The sequence below is a fragment of the Dermacentor andersoni genome, chromosome 7, assembly GCF_023375885.2.
Source record: "Dermacentor andersoni chromosome 7, qqDerAnde1_hic_scaffold, whole genome shotgun sequence".
Lineage (NCBI taxonomy): Eukaryota > Metazoa > Arthropoda > Arachnida > Ixodida > Ixodidae > Dermacentor > Dermacentor andersoni.
In genome coordinates, this window is record NC_092820.1 from 155,271,774 (window position 1) to 155,289,925 (window position 18,152).

The following is an 18,152-nucleotide window of genomic DNA, read 5'->3' on the forward strand; positions in this document are numbered from 1 at the left end:
ACAATTAAATCTCGTTTGTACTTAGACGAACGACGTCTGAGACTGTTAAAATGTATCCGTCTGCGTAGTTTCAGTTCCACAACATGCATTACTAGGGCACGTGCCCATGGCACCTTACATATTTCTTCGTTGAAGATCACTCTATTAAAAAAAAAGTGCCCAATATTTTGACATATTTATTTTACTTTTGAGGACAAAGAAATATCCACGCACGTATTTGCAGTTGTTGGAGAATGGGCCTTGTGTTGCGTCTGTCATTAGGTCACCTACGGCGACCGTTTCTTTTAAGCACCGGGAGAGAAATATCCTAATGAGATCATTACCTTAGTCAAGAGCTCTTGATATTTGAGCTTTCTTTTCTATCAGATCAGTGGAGAACTAGTCAACGGGCAAATTGTGCGGACGAACACCATTCCTTCCCAGAAAGTTTGTGATCACAATAGTTCTCCCCTGATTTAGATAAAACGCACTCTTAATGTAAAGTGAATAAAAGTGATAGCGTGCTAACCACAACTCATTTATATTGCTTAATTACATAGATGTCTACGGAGTAGAATAGTCTACCCAGAACTAACTTACTTGCTTAAATTGTAGTCCATGTTCGAAACAATACCTCGATGTATAAAAGAGGTACGTGCCTATAATGCTTAAAGAGCCGTCCTTCATGTATTTTTATTTCTCTTTTAAGTTTTATGTGCAAGCGGACTTTGGCTAATTGCCTCTCTCCGAATTTACGTGCATCGATACTTGTCCACGCTCTACTATGAAGGCAGATTCGGCAGTGCCGGAAACCGAAGCCTAACGCAACCCTTTTGCGGCCTGCAGCCAATCATTGTAACACCTTACTAATATAGAGGATTGAATTCGAACGTCTTTCTCTGCCTCTGATGCAAAATAATCAAATAGAACCTTTAACTAAACTGAAAAGTGACCCTTGAGTGGGAAATAAAAAAAAATTTATTCTCATGCTTCGTGAATTCCGGAACTGCAAGCCACATTTAGTTGTCCAGCCGCATCTATGGAATAAAAGTCCGTGGGAAGTCGCAGAACATACGGTCGAAATCACACGTGCTCGCGTGACCTAGCCGTATGGGGCGGACACTTGACCCTCGGGATCCACTGTCGTATCGAAGCTTCTGGATAATGGCCCTTGAGAGCTGGGGATGGGAGACAGTGGAGCTATGGGCAGAAGGCTTGACAGGTCACGTCCAACGAACGAGAAGGATCACCACCGGGAGGAGATTATGTCGTGACCCTAGACTCAAACCGGGGCAACGAAGTTTTGTTTGCAAACCGATGCTTAAAGCGGTCGCTATCAGGCTGTCAAACGGCTTCGGATTTCACCTCGTGCACTCGAAGTTTCCTCTGTGCAGGTTTGATAGGGAAAGCTTCTAGGTTGATGTTAGTGGAGCGAGCTGTCGACACGAGAGTGCGTGCGAAAGTTAAAAACAAAAAGAAAAAGTCGATGCATATAGCATTCTCTTTTTGTGGGGGGGGGGGGGGGGGGGGTCGCATAAAGCTTGGATGCCTGTCATTACGTTGCGCCACGCCCGCGAGAGGGTGCAGAAGCGATGCAAGAATTTTGGCGAGACTGCAGAACGGCGATTCTGCCTGCACTTTTGCCAAGTACTGGTGGAATTCCTGTGTCAATAAAGTATTATTATTATTATTATTATTATTATTATTATTATTATTATTATTATTATTATTATTATTATTATTATTATTTGCCATTGAAGATGCCGTTCGTGAAAAGCGATGGAAGCTTCTCCAGTTCTCGCGAACAATGAACAAAGACGGGGATCAAGTAAGTCTTGTTTTCAACAAACTGTTTTAAAGCGAGAGCTTTACTGGCTGCGAACTTGCGATTTTGCCATGGCGGTGCTCCGTGGACGAACATGACGTCACAACGCGCGCAGCGGATATCTCTCTCTCGCTCGCTCCCTAGTCACTACTGCACATGCGCCACTCGAAGCACCGAACCACAGTTGTTCCGCCACTGCGCAGCGCCGTGCCTTTCAGCTGCCGCCTTTTGGTATGACGTCATCCGCGTTCCTCGTCGTTGCGCTCGCCTCCACTCATTTCGCCAGCTGCGTCGCATGCCTGAAAACATGTTGAAGGGTTGAACAGGAGAGCTCGCGTGCACCACAACCACAATCGAGGCGGCAGTATGGACGGCGACAATTCTGATAAGCAGGAGAAGGCATGGAATCGACGTGGGAACGAGATGACGAGGAAACGAATCGCCCAGAAAACAGACAAACAGCGCGCCGAACGGCTGGCTAAACGCCGCAAGATAGCGAGATAACCAGGCTACCCTGGACTTGCAATCAAGATTAACCAAGGCTAACCATGCTATCTTAGCTTTCACTACGTATATCCTGGCATAGCCGAGCTAAGCCACTGCCAATTTTTCATACTGCGACTACGCCATTATGCTTCATGAGTCGTTCTGTCGGTGTTGAAGATGTAACTAATAAATTAAAACATTCCTCTTCACCCGGTTGCGACGAAATCAACACAAAGCTTTTGAAAGCTGCAATAATTGTGCATCCATCAATTATTTTACCGAAACTATTTCAGCAATCATACGACACGCAATCTCTCTCAGTAGAAATGAAGATCGGAAAGATCGGGATCCACTTTTCAAATCAGGTAACCAGTGTGACCAGCATTAAATTACTGGGGCATTGCCCTCACAAGCATTTTAAATGTCATCACTATTACAGAGCCGTTATAAACAAAGAGTAATCGCCTTAACGTCGCCAGTCAGATCCATCACATATATGGACGCGCCACCATTATACCTAAACCTGATTAGAATAAAAACGCAGGGAAGTAAAAGTTAAACGGCGGCTCTTCCAGGACTCGCGGAAAGCGCGAAGTCGAAATTGTGCCGTAATATTATTATATTCCAAGAATGGGCCTGCGTTGTGGAATGCCGGTATCGAGAACCTGATCAAATTGAGCAGCAAACCATACTGGAACCGAGGTTACCACTACTGCATAGCATACGCGTCAAAGCCGAACTATACGTACAATTCAGACTCAGGCTTTATTTGGGGTTATCGGCGACAGCGACCCCTACAAGATCGATGTGCCCCCTCCTGACGGACTGGAAATGTAACGCGTGCCCTCATTGGCCAGTGTGTCTTGACAGCTGAGCCAACTCGGGCCACTAATGCCCATCGGCAGTGAGCTAGAATACGAAGCAAACGCTCACCGTCTCCCACGATCGCAGCAAGAACATATCGGTAGTCGGCCACGAGAATGGTGAATGTTATGGGCGCCGAGGCGATAATATACCAGGTGTTTCTTTTCATGCGGAACGCTTCAAAATTTTTTTTAATGCGAGGGTAAATGCCTCAGGGCGTACAGGGGTATGGGATAGGGGTGAATAAGGATGATGAAACGAATGAAAAAAGAATTGCGGGTCTAATGAAGTCCAACAGGTATCGATAATGTGGTCCCTGCGTAATCCCTTGGATTATGTGGTGAAAGTCCCGCTTCTGCGAGGTGCCAGAGCCTCGTCATTTTCAATGCAGGGCAAACCCATAGCAAGTGGTGGATGTCGGCTTCAGCATTTCGCGACTTGAATACTGGACACCCAGGGCGAGTATATAAATGGCGAAAATGCGGCCACTTCCGAGTCACGGCAGGAGTGAGGGCAATCCCGACCCAAATCCTCCAAAACGCGACCTCCTCTGCACGGGTAAGTCTGCGGGGGAGGTTTACCGCACACCGATGTCGGAGAGCACGTATGCGGCGCCGGAGGTGCTCCTTTCTTGTTAAAAGGAGGGTCGCATCATCTACGTGAAAGAGCTGACACAGGGACCATGGAGAGGTAGGTATACGGGTCGCAGAATCCACACGGTTTTCGAAGTTTAGAATGTCGCGTGGGATTCACTCGATAGCTATTGGCTGCGGCATGCATGCCGCCAGAAGCTGGATCTGTTGACACATTTTAGGGCTGCGACTTACGCGTCGCAGAAGCCGCGTCACCTGGACGGCATCAGTGCGGATGACGATGCGGGCAATCGGGACCAGGGAAAGGCGCTTCTCGAATGGCAAAGAGCTCAGCACAAAAGGAGGGTGGAGGCTCTTGTATTTGAAACCAGGACGTCTTAGTAAGGGCAGGTGCGCAAGGGCAATAATGTGCAGTGGTCTTTTCACAGTCCTGACTGCCTGAATCAACGTAAAGGGCGATGGAGACAAGCGGTGGTTGGGCGTCTTCAGTTATAATTCGGTCACGAAGCGACGCGGCTGCGTGAGTTGATGACGGGAGACGTATATCAGTTGGCTTGTTATCGCTCAGCTGTACAAATCTCAAGGTAGGAAGAACTGGCGATGGGGGTGCTAGAAGGGAGTACGAGAATGCGTAAGCCCTGAGAGCCCACTTTGCCTGTGAAAGACTGGCCTTAAGCCTGCGAAAATCACGTCGCTGCTGCACCAGCTCATCTAGTGTGTTCAGCTGTGATTCTTGGGGAGAGCCACGATTGGGGTGATGCGGGGAAGGCAGGTGATGGCCCTCATTGCCTCGCGATTAACAGCTTCAAGGCGCTCCCATTGTGCCCTCGTCAAATGCTGGAATTGGGCTTGACAAACAAGGGTCGGTTGCACTACCGCCTTCACCAACTGTCGCGCAACATATGAGCGTATGAACATATGAGCGGGCGCCGCCCGTTTTCGGAGCAATGCTCCTAATCAGAGGCAACGTCTGGATCGCCTGTTCTTTAGGATATACGTAGCGAAAGCTACGTATATCCTGGCGTAACCTAGCTAAGCCACTGTCAACTTTTTCAACAATCACGTGTAGAAGTGGAATACCAATGAAGGCCGCGCTGTTCTTCTTTCCCGGCACAGGGATGAATGATGTTGTTCCTTCATTTCCGTAAGCTCAGGTTCATCTAGCAGCAAAACAATAAAAGTGCATTGTAGCGCTGATAAAAAATGTCCCTTTTTTATACACCAACGCTAGAAGTGTTGTCGCTTATGGTATTGCACTCTCGTCGCTATCTTTAAGAGTGTGGCCATTTTCAAGTTTTTTCGCTGTTATAGGCAACAGCGCAGAGGGGCCGGTGAGCTCATCGCGATAAAGGAAGAATTCATAGCCGCATCCATAATTATCGATTGTTTTCTTGGATGCGCTTGGATTTGTTTGAAGCCTGTTGCATTTGGTGTGGTCATCGACGTTTCTTACCGTCCACGCAACATCTATGGTGGCTTTTCTGATGAGTATCATCGAGCGCTCAGAGAGGTTTGCGCACTTTCCCCGAATTCGGTAATTATCATATTTGTGGGCTTCAGTTTTCCAAATATTGATTGGTCGACGCTCTCCATATCGGCCTCGGATGCAGCCACACATTCTTTCTTCAGCACTTCACATTTCATTAACACAACTCATTAGTCAACCGACACGATCCACTGAAATTTCTTCTAGTACACTATAGACTTAGCTTTAACTAAATATCGTGATATATTTTCGCACGTAACTCATAAGGAATGCATCAATGACGGTGATGTTATCACTGGAAGCATTAAGTAATAATAATAATAAGTACATTTATCAGAAAGAACATAAGGCGTTATGGTAAAGCCAATTTTGACACAAAGAACACTGAATTACCAGCTTTTTAAGACGTGTTTCATTTTGCGACCCACTGACCAGAACTGGGTCCCATTTAAGGTCACTTTTAATCGACAAGCTCATTTCTATGTGATCCACTTCCTGCAAAAGGAGTTCTCCTGGGTTTAACAAGCTTCGGCGGATTTTCAAAGTGTCGGACGAAATGAATTGGTATTCCATTTACTTTTTTTAAGAAACCGCTGTTTTATAATTAGAAGCGCAAAAGTAGAGCATCAATGCACTTCGACGGACACTTTAAATATAATATGTCGGAACTGGTGCTGTCCTGAGAATTCGTTCCAAGTAGATACACCGTGCGAAGCTCAGCGGCTACAAATCGCAGATTCAAATATGTGGCGTAAGGTAATTAATTAAAATGCTAATTATCGTAGCTGGGTTAATTATTCAAGTTGACATTTTGCTTTTTCGTAGAAGTAATGGCCGCCCGATTGAGTAAATTAGATCAAATACTAGAATTGTGCAGGCTGCCATAGGTAATGTTTAAAAAGGTTTTGTGCAGCTAAATAAAAGAAAGCACCCAGTGTACACCAAACCCTCGATCACAACCCGCTCAGAAAGCGCTGTTCTTCAAAAACGCCAACTGCAGGTGAAAACTCCTTCCTACGTTTTATGAGTTAGCAAACATGGCCAAATGTTATTCGAGCACCTGCTATTTAGTCCACCGCCCTTTTACTGGCCTTGAATTCCCTCTATTCCTAGGGGCACATCTATAATCAACATTACCCAAGCGCTGCAATGGTTCCTGAAAGGAGTTGCTGCTTTCGGTGCAGAACGCTTTCTTGACGATTTCCACTGTAAGCTTTTCTCACGTGAGGCTCTCTATGCGCGTTTAAGATAAAATGTCAACAGTGGACCTGTTTTCATATCATTTACCGATGCACTAAGCGAAGCAAGAGAACCGACATAAGAAGAGCGGTGACACTTTGAACATCGTACATGTCACATTTTCTCTTTTCTGACGGCACTTAAGAGCACTGTGGACCACTTCCGACAGGCTTTCGTATTGCACCAACGCTATTGAGTAGAATGAAACCCGTTATTCGCAGGAACCTCCCGTGGAGCACGGCGCTATCAACATCGACATGGATGGGTCCCGAGTGACTGTATGGAGGGTCGTGCTTTCCTGCATGGTGTGGTAAATGTGCTCTGGATTGTGCGCGTAATAGCTGAAGGAAAAACAGGAAGCGAAGAGTAGCTGCGGGGGAAATGGCAGAAGGAAATGCCTAGAAATAAAATGCGACACAGAATGCCATAACGGAAGAGAAGATGGCCCTAGTCCGCGAGCTCCCTTTGCGTCTTGGCAATGTCGGAGAACTCGGCTTAAGGAATGGGGCATGGCGAGCCAGGCCACTGCGAATAATAAGCCATCTCTTTTTACTATCTGAAGAAAGGGTTCGTTGTATGTATGTGCGTAGTCTCGAGGATCCCTATATTAAACCCCTTTACAGAATTTCTACTCCATGTGCATATTGCAGCTGCGATAGCTTACTTGAAGGAAACAATTTAAGAAAGCTGCGTACCAAAAAAGAAAATTAAAAACATCGAAAGCCTCGAACAGTGATGCCGTGAGCTTTAAATAAGGTTCTTTCAAAGCCTGATTTCATGATGTTCTGGTCAAAATTCATTAGGCATTACCACGCGCACACTATTTTGTGTGTTACCTTCTCGGCCACTGCTGCTTTTGATGTTCCCTTCCGTTCACGTTCGAGGTACGCTCTTTCGACACTTGCAGAGTAATCAAAAATGAGTTGTTTCGAGCGTTTCAGTAAACATCCTGCGGGCGGTGGCCACTTTGCATAAAGTTCTTGAGCATTAATCACGCACTGCTGACCACCCATGACGCCTTCGCATACGCTAATGGCAATGCATGAAATACGCCGTGTTAGGGTTTTTGCCCTCAAGCCTTGGCATTTACATGTGATGTTCATCGCAGATCGATATCCATACCTGGTGTCACACTTTTTTCCCATTACCTCGAATGAGTCGAGTTAGCGCGAATAAACGGGGAGACCGCAAAGCACATGCGGATCTGGCCTCAGATACACCGGAAAAAAATACCCGTATCACTGATTGTGATTCAGGAAGCATGCACGCATTAATGACGATGTGTCGGTTTCCTATCCCATCTTTGGAAGGAGCGGCTAGATAATTTATTCTACGCTTCTATTATATTAGTAAAGAAGGCTTACGCTGTAAGCGATCACTTCAGACGGACGTTAATGAATGCGCAGGTTTGACAACGTCGTCATTTGTTTAGACGGTGGTCGAAGAATTTATTTTAAAGAATGGTGCAAGAGTAAAGTTCTTTCGGGTTGTACTTAGTATGCAGATATATGGGGTAAGGGCAAATTGAACGTCTCGCCCCACAGCGTAGTTCCAGGCGATGGTTCATGTATATCGTCTCTGCTTCGAGAAAGGTTGTGCATCGTGAGCTGTGATTATGAAGGGTGCTCTATAATGTTTTCACTGTAACCTCTCCCGAACTGCAATATGTATTTCTATGTCCTATTATTTCGCGGCATCATAACGCTCTGAAGACCGCATAGGAAGCGAGTGCTTTTTAACTGCTCAGCAATTTTAGTAACAACATCACACGCTACTTCAAGAGAAATGCCTTTTGACGCAACCTCTAGCAGATTTTTAGGGCACAATGCATTACGTTACCGTAAAGCTGAAGTTGCTAAGTTCACAACGAGTCTAACGTTTCCTGCGTGGCGTGCAAAGCAGTTCGTTGGGTAGTTTGACGGGTTACGTTGTGGGTATGGTCTTTAAAGAACAATGCGTTACATTAAAATATGGATAATATCACCGCTTGTAGGGCATTCAAAGCAGCTGTGACTAATGTTTCAGAGGATTGGAAGATTCATAATTCTGCATTTCGATGGTCACTGTTCTTCAACCGAAAACAAAAGGCAACAGACAATTTTCTGCAAAAGTACAAATGTAACAAATGTAACCAGTGATAAAAGAATATAATATGTTCGTTACGCGAACGTGTGCCGAAATATAAAGAGTGTTTAGAAGCTGCTATTCTATAGTAAAAGATATTGGACAAAGCAACGACGCAGTTTTTAACATAAGAACCAAATGGAATAAAAGAGAGAGAAAATAATTTTTAATAATAGGAAAGGCGGAGAGGCTGGCCATTGGAGCGTGTCTCGGACCTGCTACTCCACAATGGTGTAAAGAGGAAAGGTAAAACAGGAAAATGGAATAGAAAATTGCATATCGACACATGAACGCGGCGAACAGTCGAACGGACATCTGAAAGAGTACGAACGTCACATTTTATACTGCCCATTTATTTAATTTTTTTTTTTACGTTAGATGAGTGCTTTGCACCTTGGAACACGGAAAAAAATATTCGCAAAGCTCGGAGTGTCGAAAAAATTCAATAAGATAGTTTGTCTATATACAGTTTTGGTTTAGTTCTCCAGGTGGTGCCTTCGTCGTGATGTCCAAGAGCAGTAGGTGGTAACGCGTGGAAAAGGACACCGCGACGTTTGGACCCTCATTCCAGCCTCACAAGTACAGGCAGTAGGGAGAGGTTAGGGGCTTGATACCGCGCACAGCCACCAAATGTTACACGAATAAAGCACTGATTCTCCTGAAATCTATTAACACTATATATTTAAAAAGACAATAGAAGCGCTGATTGATGTAGGTGAAGCGGCAGTTTGTCGTGATCCTCGTAGGGAGAAACCCAAGAATCTGCAAGGCAAACGTTATGGGGGTCGTTTCCCATGCAAGTTCTTGCATGGACCTTACTTAACAGCCTTCAATCGATAGAAAGTTCATACTTTCGTTTTTCATTGATTTGGTCGCTACGAGTAGTCATCGTGTCAAATACAGCATCTGTTGTTTAAGAACTCCAGGAGCAGCTGTTTTAACGCAAAAGTGTAAAGGACCCCGCGTCCCAGAAAATCTGGTGTTGTCGGCGTCGACGGAGTTGTCCGTGAGCGAAAATTTTTGCATACGTTAACGCATATGTATATACCATGCCTTGCGGTATATGCGGGTTATGGTGCCACATCATTCTATAACTTAAGTTGCTCATAACTTGTCTTACATTCTTAGTAAAGTTCCTCGGAACTTTGAGAATGACAGCCCACAAACAAAAGACGGGGAATGCGGGAGATGGAAATTCAAGACGATGAGCAAAACGTGAACAAGGTGAATGCAGGAGCCAACGTTTCGACAAATGGACTTGTCTTCTGGAGCCAACGTTTCGACAAGTGGACTTGTCTTCTTCAAGGCCTTGAAGGAGACAAGTCGAAACGTTGGCCCCTGCATTCACCTTGTCTACGTTTTGCTCATAGCCCACAAACAAATGTCATGAAATAAAACACCGACAGCGCATGCCTTTTATGTTAAATCTTCTCAGACTTAAATAATAAAGTGCGAAACAATAACAAAACCTGAAAATTAAGTTTTTTTTTTTTTTTGCGCGGCTCTGCACTACCTACGGGATCGCTCCACGCGAAAGGCCGCGTTTCTACCAGAAAGTTCGCTTTCGTGCATAGCGTTCGCCCCCAGTGTTTCCCGATAACCATTACGGTTACATAAGCTGCAGTTGCCGGGAAGCGTGAGAAGGAGTCGGGGATCTTTGGATGCTGTCGCACTCCAACCTTAAATGCGAAGCTTAAGCGTCCTACGATTTTATTTTTACTCTTCGTCACAGTTGCTTTCGTAGTAATTTGTTTTCTGCGGCTTTTTTATATCGCCTGGCGACGTCAGCGAGTAAATTATTTCTGTGGCTGTAGTCACTTGTAACCGTTTTCTCGAAATGTCCGCTTACACGAAATACGAGCGTTGCTATGGTTTTATGAAGAGGGGTGCCTCTTTTCTGGGTTTCATAATGCGCTGATGTTCACGTAGATTTTTTATTGAATGGAAGAATGAGGTTTTAGAAAGCAGCCGTTCTATGTGACATCTATTGCTCGCATTTCTCTACTCGATATTAATTTTGGCGATGGGGGGCAATGCTTACAAGATAGAAATATTTCTTCCTATCAAATACAGGCTTTTTTCCTGCTTATATTGTGCAGTATTTATCTTCTCGCTCTTCCATATAATATATAAAGCCGGGGCAGCATAACTCAACATCTATGGCTGAATAGCGCACAATCTCGAGAAATCCCGAGACAGCCATGTTTCTTTGCGAGAGGCGTGAATGAGCTTTTTTCTTCCCTTGTAGTAAAGATCGCGAGACATCTTGCAGCAGCGGAAAGTCTGAATTTTTTTTCCCGTGTAATTTGCGTATCTCTTCACACATCTCTTCACTGCACCCCACGTAGTGAAATGATTGCTCATGAATAACACGGCGCAGTTCTCGATTTTGCGTCGTGCTTGACAATTATGATACGAACAACATTTCTAATTTAGCTTTGATCTCCCATAACACGCGTATCACGCGTAAATAAGCTGGCACTCATTTTCGCAGCGGGCGGCGGGAGGGAGTAAGTAATCCTTGATGCCAGCCTTACCGTAGCCCTTACTTGCATACCGCGCTTAATATTCTTATCCAAAGATTACTTCTGCTTAGTTTTACGACAGGGTAATAAAAGTCGCAAGGTTGTCTAAGGCAGCAGCAGTAGTGGTACTCCTCTTCTGAGTGTCTTCGATAGCAAATCCCTGGAATATAAAAATGATATTTTATGAAGCCAAGAAGTCGTGAGAGCAGCGTTTTTGTGCTACGCCGAGATTGTGAGCCTCATTTTCGTCGGTGCATGTGCTGGAGGGAAGAAAGACGGGGGGTGGAGGGATTGAATCGCGAATTGAAATTTGTGGCCGCTAAGTCGATCCAGTGAGAGTTATGAAAGACTAGGTGATCCAAACGCTACAAAAGTCGTAGGTGAAGGAGATTCGACTGAGCGGCGTAAAATCCTCTCTGTGAGCATGTGCTGCGAGTCCGCGGCGTAGATTCGAATACAACTAGGCAACAGACAGCAACGATGTGATACGGAGGAGCATCACATTGGTGGACTGCGCATATATTGTGACCACCTCGTGCTCCTGAGCGTGCAACCTAAATCTAAATTTACCAGTGTTTTTTGCAAAGCTGTTTTATAGGTCTTTACAGTAACGGGATCGCGAATGAGGAGAATGGGCATTGGTTCACGGATGCAACTCTAATTTCGAGTTGTACAAATCTAAGCTAAGCTCTCTGTAAAGGAAGCGACAAAAGAGCAAAACTCATGCTATCAATAATGTGAGCAGCGAAGTTAACTTGATTATGTAGACGGCCCTTGAAGTGATTCGCTCGCGCAACAAAAGCTCTTCGTGTTTCATCAACGAAGCGATCGCGGCAAAAACAAACCTGCGGATGACTTGAAATTTCTCACAACGCCCATAATTCTCTGAACCACAGGTAACGGGTCCACCACTTATCCTCAAGCACATGTGCAAAATTAAAAGAAAAAAGACAATAAAAACACAACAGAATTTTGAACCCTTAGGAAAAAAAGGAATACCTTAGCGTTATGCTGGTTGTCAGTCCTTTTATTGTGTTTTCAATCATCCTTTTTCAACCTTTTCGTTGAATAGCTTGGCTAACGCTACCTGGGACCTGCGGTACATTGCTGCATTATCTATTTATTTTTCTATTTCCGCACCTCCTTTTTGTCTATGCATTTCACAACCGAATCTTGATGAAACGCTTACAATGAATGTTTCCAATTTTTATAGTCGAGTTCAAAATCAAAATATCAATCAAGTCAACTGTCCACCAGCCTTTCAATGCATTGATCTAGTTGAGCGCAGTCAGCACAGCGACAGTTCAATTGTACTTCACTACATTGTAAACTTTTGCAACTTGCAAATGCAATTTTCATCGTAATTTTGTTTGAAATTTCCCTTTAAACTGAAATAATTATAGAACCTTCGCGCGCAAATAGAGTGGCAACTTTCAAAATCGCCATTATTAGCTGGTATATTGATACGCGTAGGGAGGCAAGTACGACATCGGAATAGCTAGACACAAAACGTTGATGAGTGGTGGGGGATGCGCATCGCATTCGTTTCCTTTGGCTTTAAGCCCGTCAGCGCTAGTGAAATCAGCGTAGCCCCAAAAGTGATCAAACCGGCCTACCTCCTTAAATAACCCCCATCCCACTCCCCTGCAGTACTGTGGAAGAAAGAACGCTAGACATAGAGGGTTTTCAACGAGAACTCGCAGAAGCCACCTCTCTCTCTCTCTCTCTCTCTCTCTCTCTCTCTATATATATATATATATATATATATATATATATATATATATATATATATATATATATATATATATATATACGCGCATCACACGCGCCGTCTACTGCATGGAGAATGACACAGGCGCGTAATTGCCTCCCAGGGGAGCCGGACGCGCCTTTCGCGATGGCGAATGGTGCTGTCGATTTCAACCCCCAGCCACGATGGCTGCGTCCAACGTCTATGAAACACCGCAACGGGGGACAGGAATAGAGCATAAAAGAGCCGGCGCCATCGACCCCGGCCGGCGATTTCTTAGCTGCACCGGGAGCCGAACTGCAGGGCAGGCCTCCCTGGAAAGGAAAAATAAGGAAAAATAGGAAGGAGTGTTGAGTGCGATACAGGTTTCCCGAAAGCAACAGCCCAGAACGAACGACGGACGCACCGTGTTATGTGCCTTTTTCCCGTGAGCTCCACAGGCGAAGTCGCAGGGCCGGCCGGAGTCTCGAACGATGTTAGGCAAGTCGACTCGCCGCGGGATGGCCCCGGATCGGGTTGCTTTCGATTTGTTCCGAATTGCGTCGGGCTATCAGCCTAACTGCCCGAAGTAATAAAGAACGAAGCCGGGAGTGGTTGGAACGTCCCGACACCACCGAGATAGTTTTCGCCCTTTCTTTCTTGATGAGAATGTGGATCGGAAGAAGATCCCTCCTGCTCCCTTATACGCCTTATCTGCGTTGCCGTCTTGCCGGAAGAGCTGTTCTATTTTGTTTCTTGGCCGCCAGTCCCTACTTGTCCTTGCGCAGATGACAATCTTTCTGCCAATTCAGCAGCGTCGGCCCCAAGTATATATACATAAATGTCCCAAACCACCGCATTTTGTTTGTGTTTTTTCTCGTACCGGCGACAACAGAAAGTGATCCTAGAGGCCTTGTCGCACTGAATTCCAGTTGAGGGTTTGATGTCGTTCCTAGCTTGGAAGAAAAAAAAAGTGAAGAAAGAAAGCGACAGTGCTACTCGAGAAAACTAGTAGTTATTCCAGCCATTGATGGCGCAACGATAGCGATGGTACCGCAATTGTGGCTAACACTTCATGGACGCGGAGTCAGCTTGTCTTAATCAAACCCGATGTGTAATAGATTTAAAGCCACTGAGCAATCTAACCGTGAAATGGGCAAAAAAATTTTGAGAAAGAAATCAAAGTCGCATGCCTATTTTTATCCAACTGCTACGCGGTGAGTGAGGGCAGTTATATGCTACCGCATCACTCTTCCAGCTCTTTTTGTTTAGCTACTGAGTGGACTGCAAGGATTTTTATGAACCAATAGGTGAAACGTGGCTGTGGACGGGCTGCAAAATCAGGTGAAAAGTGAGTACGCCATCCACAGACGAAATAGGCGACCTTTTAACTCTTACATAAACATCCCAATACCCCTTGTTACTATTTTTTTTTTACTTCTTTACAACATACCCCTTTGCCTGGAAGTGTTATCTGAACGTGTGATGCTTTCAGCTTTTGCAAAACTTGCGCAGCTATCCTGTTTCCAGTAGGTCATCGTGGAACGGCGCACCTAATTTCAGCACTCTCAAGTAGAACGTCGCCTGTTTCTTCGTGCAACATATTGCTGTGCCTACTTCCCAGTGTTCACTTGGACAGGATCTGAATTTTTCGTGCGGAAGACGGTGTTTAATTAAGAAAGACCGCGTGATGGCGCACTGCCATCGGGTCCAGTTTCACAGTGCGGCTGCTTGGCGGCTTTGGCTTGGATTCGTGTGGCACCACCGCGCCTTTGTTAACGCATCCCAATTACCATAATTTGCTGCATCCCACGAAACAGCACGAGTGACGGGTACATCGCGCGCACTTATTATCTCACGTCTCACGCTCACCTGCTCCTCGTAATACGACCTCTCTGTTCTCTACGCCTCAGTACTTTTACGACGTGGCTGTCGGAGGAAGTGGAAACTTTGTGCCAAAGTTAATCTAATCTGTTTTTACTTCAGTAGCTCTCATTAGTTCGAAAGCTCGATAAAAATCTGTCAACCGAAAAGCCCAAATTAAGTGATTATATTTTCAACCGATGTCAGTCTTCATGAAGAAGAACGGCAGATTGGGCGAGTTGATGGTTTTCCGTAATGCTTAAAAACAGCGCTAAAAACGTACACCGCACAACACAACAGAGGATAAGACACCCGGCGCTGTGTGTACTATCCTCTATTCTGTTGTTCGGTGTACGCTTTTAGCATTGTTTTAAACATTTTAGTCTACCTTTTTTTTGCAAATTCATTCTTATTATATTAGGCAGGTTTAGCTCAGCACTAACGCTTGCGGCTACCGCGTGGAACGGCGGCCAGATTTCTGGTGTGATAGGCATTTCGTGTACCGCACGCCTTCGGCTGGCAAAATGCGAATGAACTAACGCGTAACAAGGCGGGTGCGTGACCTCGATGCTGGTGGTAACGGTAAGCGGCAGCGGTGCTCTACACCGTCCTAATATATTAAGAGCAAGCAATACCGGTGAAAAGGAAGTACCAGTAAATTGCATCGTAGCAACGCTTCACAAATATCTAACAATCTTTCATGGACATACGACGTTGCTGCTGCGTTAAATTACTTCATTCTTTTTCTCTTATTCATTCATCAGCTGCAATTCTGACTTTGTCGTCAGGACGTGAAATTCCGTGTGGAAATCACACACGCCTGAACACGTATACTCATAACCCTATAAGTAGAGTCATTAGTACACTTCACAACCTCAAGTAACCATATATTCATGTATCACTGAGCGAGCCCATATGGACTGAATTAGATTCCTTGTCTTTATTATTGTTGTCATTGTTCCACTCCAACACTCGTGCGAATCTCCACAACATATCGCCGATGGCGGTTGCCCCCAGAGTGCATCGCGATAAACAGAAGACAGCTTAAAGCCAGCTTTTTGCGTAGCGCGAACGCCACTTGCCACTCACCCATTTCGCATCGTTGTATGCACAGCATATTTGTGTGATCATACGGCCGAGTTCCTAAAACCACGGTAAGCGGATTGCTCGGTGCTATTCCCAACAGTGGACCCCCACTGGCACACGAGATCCACGCAGTCGCCGCCTCAGAAAAGAAACGAAAGCTCGATGTGAATAAATGACCATGATTTAGAAGCACCTTAAGCTCTTTGATATCTTACTTTGATCCGCCAAGGTAGTTTTACAGCAGAGCGATAAAAAAGGAGGAGGTCATAAACACAACGCTCTTTCGTAGGACAAAAGCTTACTGTAGGAATATTCAAAGCGGAATATCATTGGCGCAGCTGAACTTGGTGTATCGGCACTTATTTTATGACTGCAGGCGAGGAAGTCTGTATTGCTTTGCATAAGGAGATAAAAAGAAACCCTGCCAGCTCTTGGGCCAGCGTGCAATGTTTATTTTAGTATGTATTTTGTATAGCGGAAGTGCCCCAGGAGCTGCGATCTGCCTCGATGTTTGCAAACATTTTCTGTCGCTTCTCCATTTTATTTACTAGCGTTCTAACCTTCTTATTCAGAAATCTTTATTTATTCTCTACGCGCCCTCAACATTCATTGTTCACTGACCCTACCTCACACAAGTTGTGTCGTCTGAGGTAGTGCATAAAGGACACTGGTATCGACACTGCCATCGACGGATGCCGTTAGTTTTTTATTGCGGCAGGGATCTGGGGAAGCAAGCGCTTTCGACTTTGCTTTGAGAAAACCGGAACTTTGCTTCGGCGATATGCGTGGGCGAAAGGAAGCTTGCACCGAATGTTGCCTGCATTGTGCGATGGCAGTTTGCGTCTTCTCGTAACTTGGTCTCTGGATTTCCGGTTGATTCGGTTGTTTTCTTGCCTGTTGCGTTTATATTGATTGGTTGCTTTTGTAACAACGTATGTACCGGCGTCCTCGGAATAGCAGCCACCGTGAACAATCCACGAGTATATCAATGTTTGATTAGGGAGCATCTGACGAGCATATAGCGCTCTTCATGATGCGGCCATTTGCAGAAAGAACAAGAAGACAGGGGCGGAATATTATTCGACATCGATTTTTGTTTCAGCCTCTGTATGTATTTTGTACAACAGGGCACTATGCCTATTTCAGGATTCGAAGCAGAGGGAAGTAGTAACCGGTCAGCAGTCGAGATAAGCAAGAAAGGTTTAGCGCACTGGTGGTGAGAAAAAAACGCATAGAAGAGATCGACACAGCTGGGGTTGTTGCAGGCTCACAATGCAGAGATATAGGTTTTAAAAAAGAGAGAAGATTTAAAAGAGATGGGGCAAGATGCTAGGCTACAATAGATGTCTATAATACCTTATTAGCTCAAGCAGGCTAGAGGACTACTTGTCCCCGCCCCGTTTCGTAGGGCATCTGACTGTTAATCACCATCATTATCATCATCATCATCATCATTTCCTTGCTTTTTCTGCACGTTTAGCTTCATCTTCATCAATTTCACCTGATGTCTTTCTGTCGCCGTAGAGTATGCAAAATCATGGTCTACGATATTGGTTTCCTTTATTCTAAGGAAGATATTAATGGTGGGTCAGATATGTACACCATGTATACAACTGTCGTGAATCGCCAGAATGTAATTCCTACTTATTACACCCTGAGAGGGGTGACGTCATTGCATTTCTGCTGCCACTACAAGCAATATTACGGCAGCGAACGAAGAAGGTGGAGGCATCGGACAAATAGTTTCCTTTTTAATTTTTTGTTAAGATTGTGCTAGTAGCAGTGTTATCACGCTGATGTCTGAGTAAAAGAGTAGAGACGCATAGTAATCGCGGAATTTCGCTTTTCTTTCACACTGTTTCAAAGCGTAAGAATTTCTCTGTACTTAATTTGTAAATGGAGAAATTATACTCCTGAGTATAAAAAGAAAAAGCTAACACTAATAAACAATACAAACAAAACAAAGCTAAGCATTTCGAGATCTTTATCCGAAAACAATTCAGCGCTATCTGTCTTCGATATCATCACAGACTACGGTTGTCTGTCATGACGAAATCATCGATCAGTTCATGAAAGGTTACCGAATGGCTTCTACGCCGTGGGCCGGTCACGGCAATCTGTCGTGCATTGTTTATATCTGCATCTTGAAGCAGCAATGGTCGCTGCAATCTGCACAATAAATACTCAAAGCGAAAAACTTTTGGCTTCCCCGTCACAGTCGGAAGTCGTTGAACGGAATGGCAGCGATTTCCCGACCAGCGCTCTTGTGGGGAGCGTTGGGTCTCTTTCATGGCCCTCGAAGACGAAACAGTTGTTCTGAAGTTGCATTCGCGGCTGGTATCAGGCACAAGAG